We start from the raw sequence: 8,452 nt of genomic DNA on the forward strand, positions 1-8,452 counted from the left end.
TTGGTTGGTTGGTTGTTGTTTTGGGGTCTGTTGCTGCTGCTGCTGCTGCTGATGATGATGATGATTTTCGTTCTTTGGTTTTCTTTTCTGTCAACAGACAGCAGCTGAAGTTATCTAGGAAGAGGAAGTTGAGAAAATGACTCCATCCAGATGGCCTGCAGGCAAGACTGCAGAGCATTTTCTTAATTAACGATTGATGTAGAAAGGCCCAGCCTACTGTGCACGGGGCCTCACCTGAGCAGACAAGTCAGGTCATCCTGGAATTTGTAAGAAAGCAAACTGAGCTGGGAGCAGTCGGGTGAGAAACACCCCTCCTCCTCTGTGGCCTCTGCTCCAGTCTCTGTCTCCAGGTTCCTGCCCTGCTTGAGTTCCGGCCCTGACTTCCCTCGGTGATAGATTGTTGCCTACAGGTATAAGACAAAAGAAACCTCTCCCACCCAAAGTTGTGTTCAGTCATGGCCTTACCACAACAATAGAAACCTGAGACACTGTGTCTATTAATTAACTAATTGACTGATTGATTAAAACACACACAGATGCTGAAAGCCACTAATCTCATTCTCTATGCTCACTACACTGCCATTTTAATTGCACTTAGTTTTCAAGATCCATCCCATCATAATAGATAGTTTGTTATTTCTACAGCTTGGCCTTTTTTTCATCAAGTATTTATCCAACCCTAACTACACTATGCTGTTCAGGCGCTGTGAAAGCACACGTGGTGCTAAAGACACTTAGGAAAACAGAGCCCAAGTGTTTTGTTGTTTAACGTCCTAACTACATGCTCTGATCAGACAGCGTCTGTCTGGACTACCTCTTAGAGTTCTAGGATAACATCTGGGCCTAGAAAAAATTGCCCAGATCAATTAACAATACCTGCCACACACGTGTGTGGTTTTATTCATATTTTACTTTTGTGACTTCCTGCAATGTTTAAAGAGGCCAGGTATGGAATATTGGGCATTGGTATTTTAAAAAGGAAAAGAAGGAAGGAAGACAAGGAAGAAAGACAAGGAAGAAGGAAGAGATTGCAGAAAACTGCTCAATGGTGACACCATCCAGCTGAAAAGAGAGTTTCCGAAGCGAAGCCGTCAGTGTGTCATAGGTCATATCTATCTGGAGGAAGAAAGCCTGAAGAAGGGAAATTCACTGGCGACCTCTCGGGAAACAGATGCAGGTTTGTGGGGGAAGCTTATGGAAATGTATGTACAGAGACGGAGAAAGTGCAGACGTGAATACCATCCACATTCTTCTGCCACTCTGAGCTCCCCCACACTTCATCCTTCTTCCTTATATAATAACACGTTTGCGTTTACTTCTTTGTAATTATGAATGCTAAGGTTGTCACTCTAGGCTGTGTGTTTCTAGCATATCCACGTTTCTAGGATATGACTTCTCTCTACAAACACAGATAGTTCTGGAATCTGTTTTCATGATTTTCACTCTCAGCTAGTACCTGCTGTCTCAGTGGAGTTTCGTTGCCATGAAGAGACCCCATGACCAAGGCAACTCTTTTTTTAATCTCTTTTTCTTAAAAAATATGGAACGCTTCATGAATTTTCACGTCATTCTCGTGCAGGGGCCATGCTAATCTTCTCTATATCGTCCCAATTTTAGTATATGTGCTGCCGAAGAGAGCACCAAAGGCAACTCTTATAAAGGAAAACGTTTCACTGGGGCAGGCCTGCAGGTTCAGAGGTTCAGTCCATTACCATCGTGGCATGAAGCACGTAGGCAGACATGGTGCTAGAAAGCTCTACATCTTGATCTGAAGGTAGCCAGGAGGGGACTGTCTTCTGAGGGCAGCCAGGAAAAGGCTCTGGATCACACTGGCCAGACTTGAGCATACATATGAGACCTCAAAGCCTTTCCTCCACAGTGACACACTTCCTCCAACAAGGCCACACCCCCTTCAATAAGACCGTACCTCCTATTACAGCCACTTCCTGTGAACCAAACATATTCAAACCAGCACACCTACTTTGCTGGTATTTTGTTTGTGTGTTTGGTTTTTTGTTTTTGTTTTTTTTCTTTCTTTCTTTCTTTCTTTTTTTTTTTTTTCCTGGAGCTGAGGACCGAACCCAGGGCCTTGCGCTCGCAAGGCAAGCGCTCTACCGCTGAGCTAAATCCCCAACCCCGGTTTTTTGTTTTATTTCTGTTAACGTGTCCCCTATTTCGATAACAAAATATTTATCTCTACACAGTGTTTACAAGTCATAAGACAGATTAGTACTTGTGGGCTTTCTTCACTTAAAGTCCTATGAGTTTGGAGCTGATAAGGTCTAATATATTAATCAACTATTCTGTCTCTTCAAACATTTTTAGAATGTCTTTTAAAATATGAGTTGGTTCAAATAATTAATTATATCCCTTAGGGATGTTTAATCTAAGTCACAATGTGGATGAAAAGGAGAAATAAGCACCTTCCCCAGGCATGGATCCCAGTGTGAGTGTTCACTAAGAGTGGAGGTAACTGTACATGGTACTGAAGATATGCATTAGACCTCGGGTCCAACCCACCACTGAGGACCTGGAAATGCCAGGTTCTGCTCCCACATCCAGCCTTGTTCTAGAGGAAACATTGTACCTAGTGTTTCACATTAACCTCATCTTATCACACGTTGATACCCTCTGAACAACACAACAACAAACAATGAAGCGAGGAGTCGGATAAATGGAAAGAAGCTAAGGTGTGAGAAATAGAGCTGAGAATGCTGCGGTCTCCGCTGTGACAATGAAGATAGGCGTGCGCCTGGCCGGGGCATAGAGATGAGCTCTTTCCTGTCTGAACAAAAACAGGTTGGTTTCAACATCAGTTTGTCATAATATTTATATCTGTGTGTGTGTGTGTGTGTGTGTGTTGTGTGTTTGTGTATGTGTGTGTTTCTGTGTGTGTGTATATGTGTGTATGTGTGTGTATGTGTGTGTTTGTGTATATGTTTGTGTGTGTATATGTGTGTATGTGTGTGTGTGTTTCTGTGTGTTTGTATTTGGGTATGTGTGTGTATGTGTGTGTATGTGTGTATATGTGTGTGTATGTGTGTGTATATGTGTGTATGTGTGTGTATGTGTGTGTGTTTGTGTGTATATGTGTGTATATGTGTGTGTATGTGTTGTATGTGTGTGTGTGTGTGTGTATCTGTGTGTGTGTGTGTGTGTGTGTGTGTGTGTGTGTGTTTCTGTGTGTGTGTATATGTGTCTGTGTGTCTGTGTGTCTGTGTGTGTGTGTGTGTGTGTGTGTCTGTGTCTGTGTGTGTATGTGTGTGTATGCGTGTGTATATGTTTGTGTATGTGTGATTGTGTGTTTCTGTGTGTGTGTTTGTGTATGTGTGTATATGTGTGTATGTGTGTGTTTGTGTGTGAATATGTGTGTATGTGTGTGTGTTGGTGTGTGTGTTTGTGTGTGTATTGAAACAAGGTCTCTTTCTATATAATGCAGCCTGAACTCAAACTTGTACTCCTCCTGCCTCAGCCTCCAAACTGCTAGGATGACAGGCAAGTACCACCCACCACTCCTGGCTTGAGGTTTGAATTTAATAGCATTTAAGGAAAAGAATTCATGTGAAAATCACTCCAAGCTAAGTGTTGGGGAGGCCTTTGGTCATTTTTTTAAGCTATAAACCCATTCTGAAGGTAAGCTGCCATCAGTTGAAGCATGTTAGAATAGTCACACCGTCCCTGTGCAATGCAGGACGAAGAAATGCTATCCACTGCATCATGAGTCATTACATGACCATTGTGGTTCTTTGTCTATATTGTGTATGACAAGAATAAATTAATCGTTATTAAATATTAGCCTAAGATTTGTGTCATATAATTTAAAAGTTGAGATCAGAGCTCCAGAGACAGAAACTACACTCATTACTTTATGAGCAGACTCACAACACTTTCTCCATTTATTTTCATGTCTATTAAGTGTTTAGTCTTATTTGGAGAAACAGTCTTAAACCTGGACAGTCTAACATGGAGCCAAAAGTTTCCTTCTGTCCTATACGACATTTTTCATCCTCACCTGAATCTCGAGATTCATCAAGAGAAAAGCGATATACTACCAAGCTAGATCCTGCTCTAAAACTCATTGTTCCAGTACATCCCCTGTCCTAAAACTTTTCCTGTTGTTAGTGGAGAATGTTAGGGCAATGTCTTACCATTTCACCCTAAATACTAAAAAATGGAGCTCTAAATGGCTGTGCGAATCTTCATTTGCATTTGCTAAATGTTACGCGAACTCGCCTGCGTTTGCCATTTAAGTTGAGTGATAATAATTTATTCAATTTTTGCTGCGTTCTAACTGTAGCACATATTTTACATAAATCACCTCGTTTAACATTCACTATGCTTCCATAAGTAAATATCATTCTCTTCATTTTACAGATGAGGGAAAGAAGGCTAAAGGAAATCAAATGCCAAAAGGCAAAGCCAAACTGAAGTCACTTCTCCTGAGCCTTGTGGGGGTGTAGAAATGACAGATCGAAAGTGAACAGTTGTCAGAGTCAGGAGAAGAAAAATCTGCATGTTCCAGAGAAGTCAGCAGGAGTAAAATTCCAGTCTCCGGCTGATAAAGTTGAAGATCCTCAGGAACTCAATAAATCCTTAGTGATTGACAGCTCTTTGATCCAGCCTGGAGTTCCATGGGACCGTCAGCAGTGGTGAGAACTTCTCTGAAGAAACAACCAAAAGATTGGGTGGGTGAATGTTTACAGAATGTCACATGACCCATGAGAATGAAGTCCAGACAACCATACAAGTCCTTTAAACACTGTCCTCCCTGGTGTACCACATGGCCTGCCCAATGGCAGTACTGTGGTTAAGTCTGTAAATTCATTTAGCCTCTTGACTTCGTTGTTTAGATTCCTAGGACTTACTAAGTCTAGACTTTTCTCTAAACCTTGCTACACTTACTTTATACATTTGGCCTTGGATCTATCCTTGAACTGTAGATGTAACTCTGTCCCTACTGACAGAGAAAGAAGTCACGAACCTTTTTACCCACAGAGCCTAGGAATGACAAGGAGGGATGTTGGCACCTCAGTGACAGATTGGTCACTTACTAAACACTGAATCCTTGGACTCCAAAGCAAGCCTGACACTTGGAAACAATTCTGTAAATGCCACTTAATAGGTTAGACAAAGAACACAGAGTGATCGCTTTCAATGTAGACCAGATGCCCTTCAATCTAGGGAGCATAAATCCGAAGGGATACCCTAATGATCCATAGATCTAGAGGAGAAAATAGCGGAATTTCTATACCACTTTCTTATCTCACCAATTTTTAATTTCTATCTTGTCTTATGATACACATAACATATTAGCATACCTACGCCCATACATATTTTACGACTAGATGTAAAACAAATCGTATAATTTCTTAAGCAGAACAAATAAAGATTTGTTAAAGAAAAATGAATGAGAGAAAGAGGGGCTTAACTGAGAATCACCCAAATAACTATATTAATCAAGATTGTCTTACACAAACGTTTTTACCAATGGGATCTATAGTGACATCCAAAACAATACATATTGTCAATGTCACAGTTGGTTGCCTCTCAGGAGTTGAGTGTGAGCCTCTATTGTTGAAGGCGCTGCACACTCAGAACACAGAACTCTGGGGGATTTGAGCTGGATCTGACCTGGAAGCCTCTTTCCTGTGCTCTAGTCGTCATGATTCTAGAAGGCAAGGGAAGCACATTGGAGACACTGTGAACCGTGGCAATTACCAGAGTGGCAAGAGGTACATAGGGGTGATGAGTGACACACACTGGCTGTGACCAGTAGCCGCCTAATTGGATTTAAGACCCACTTAACAGGAGAGAAATATGCCAGGTGCCGGAAATGGAGCCAAGTACTGAGGGTTAGTGAGGCCAGGGACCTTAGGGAAAAAGTCTGCAATTGCCACTTCGCTAGACCATCATAATCCTTACTACACTCTTGTTCTTGTCCTTATACTCACAGATAAGTGTTAGCTACTGCCCCTCCTGAAAATATCCTCCTTTTATAGCAAATGGAGACCATCACAGAAAACCACAACTGGACTCAATGCTGAGACCAACAGCCCTGGGTCACCCAGCTCTAAGTGATAAACGTACATCACAGATCCTGCATCTGTAACTCCAGGAAGGGCCATAATACCTGGAAATCTGTTGTGAAATAGTCTGTCCTAGAAATGGCTGCATAAACCAGACTAGAACGACAGCAATATAGATAATCATATTAATGTGGAAGGGTGAAAATTTTGAGGGGCCCTACCCTAAACGAAGAACTATAGGCAACTAATGATCACTGGGAGAAGAATTCACTTCTCCCAGGAATGATCTCCCCTATTATTTGTGGGATGCAGAATAGTGAGCGAGAAAAAAAAAGTATCCCACATGACAACAAAAATGGATTCAGTAGACTATATTTATATATATTTGTGCATCATGTATACATGGACATACATATGAATGAATCTATGTGTGTGTGTGTGTGTGTGTGTGTGTGTGTGTGTGCAGCAATAGTAATCAGAAAAGGAGGTTATAAACTTGAGTGTAGAGAGACGTGGAAGGGGCTTGAGGAAGGGTAGCTGTGAGGAAAAGGGGAAAAACAATAGAATTCTATTTCAATAAAAAACAATTTTAAAAAAATATTAGAAACTTCTAGTTAAAAATGAACTCATTCATCTTGGCCTCTATGAACCTTGGAAGGTCTCTGAAACCCTTAAGTGGTTATTTTGTAAAGGTCAGTGGGAATCTCTCGTGTAGTTTGCTAACAATGTGGATTGTTCCTTTCTATACTAATTCAGGAGATGTGAATCAAAAACATCCAAAACCCTGCCCTTTTAACATCCAGCTACCCCTGTGCAGGCTGCTGCTCCCCCCACCGATGCCTCCTTGGAGTTTTGAAAACCAAGAATTCCCTTAGGTGGGAATAACTGTACACTGGCTCTGAAGCTGATACCTTGGAGAAACAAACATACTGGTGGTCTAATGATGACATGAGATATTGATTATTGATTATCCCTTGAGACAGTTGTATCTGATCCTTTTTATAGTCCTGCAAGGTTGATCTCATCAGTTACATCGTACAGAAGAAATGGTCCTTAGCGAGGTTAAATGTGCTGCTCAAAACTTTCAGCATCTTTTCCAAACGCTCTGAGGCTCAGAAGAAACTCTTCGCAACACTCCAGCAGCCCAGCAGCCCACTAGTGGGCAGGACAACGGTGGTTGATCTCAGTGCTGAGTGCTGTATTCTAGTCACAGCTCCAGAGTGGCTGAGAATTGGACATTCTGTTTCTTCACTGCTGGCCTATTATCTTGTCTTTGTTCACCATAAGCCTGGAAAGTCCAGAGAGAGCTTACTGATGTTCTACTGTAATAATCTTCCCATGAAGAGGTATTATAAAGATAAGGACTCTTAATAGAAATACTCCAGAGTATTACATCGGGCTTCATTTCTCAGGCCCTCAACGCTGTCTGCAAAGTTGGAAGGCTTAAGCTAAATACCCACTCAACTCTTCAATCCCCGAACTTAAACAATTACAATAGACCTCAGGATTTCACAATGCAAGCGGTTCTTTATGTAAAAGTCTTTTGGTTTCCGTATCAGAGATATTACCCACTTTCCACATGTTTTCCAGTGCAAACTTTTGCTTTCTTGTAAAAAACCAGTTGAGCACAGTGGGGAATCCCATGCCATCCTCAACTACAGCAAGTGCTGTACTGGTACCAAGAGTATTAAAACCTCTCAGCTAAGCTGCGTCTAGATTCCCAATCCTCGGAAACTGTTGGTGAGACGACTCAGCGGTTAACAGCCTTGGCTGCTCTTCCAGAGGACCAGGACTTGATCTCTAGCATCCTCGTGTTGTCCCATCTGTAACCCCAGTCTCAGATCTGATGCCCTCTGTGGCTTGATGGGCACCAGGCATGGATGCAAACCAACCACCCAAACACATAAATTAAGAAAGAAAGAAAGAAAGAAAGAAAGAAAGAAAGAAAGAAAGAAAGAAAGAAAGAAAGAAAGAGTAAGATAATAACTCTCTGTTGTTTTAAGCTTAAATATATACATAATCAGCAATATTCTTAGCACTCATCACTAGAATAAATGAATCCAAGCCAACTCTCAGAGATGTGAAGCCTAGCCAGAATCCTAAAACAGTATTCTGTGGATTCCTATTTATGGATCAGCAATTCTCAAAGTGGCTAAGAAGAAGTAACATGTCCCTCCCTTCCTACAGAGCTCCTAATCATCAGGGGAAGGGTTAGGTGCAACCTTAGGTCTGAACTCCAACTCTAAACTCATGGCTACACTCTTCAAGATAACTGCCCTCAATTCTCAACATCTAGGCATATTCTAGAGTCTGCAAAACACCTAAGTTGGCTTATATGTTCTGTAAGGGTGACATTCACGTTGTCTGGCCATTGCTTTGATCCTATTCTGTTGAGATTCCTTGGAATTTACCAAAAAGACCATGTG

General features: G+C 41.6%; 1 non-coding gene across 1 annotated transcript; it reads right to left on the reverse strand.

Moving 5' to 3' along the window:
• Positions 1–1,534: 1,534 nt before the first annotated feature.
• On the reverse strand, positions 1,535–1,641 carry LOC116911880. The gene has a single exon (XR_004389394.1). It is a non-coding gene; the product is annotated as a U6 spliceosomal RNA (small nuclear RNA).
• Positions 1,642–8,452: the final 6,811 nt, after the last annotated feature.

The sequence above is a fragment of the Rattus rattus genome, chromosome 10, assembly GCF_011064425.1.
Source record: "Rattus rattus isolate New Zealand chromosome 10, Rrattus_CSIRO_v1, whole genome shotgun sequence".
Taxonomy (NCBI): Eukaryota; Metazoa; Chordata; class Mammalia; order Rodentia; family Muridae; genus Rattus; species Rattus rattus.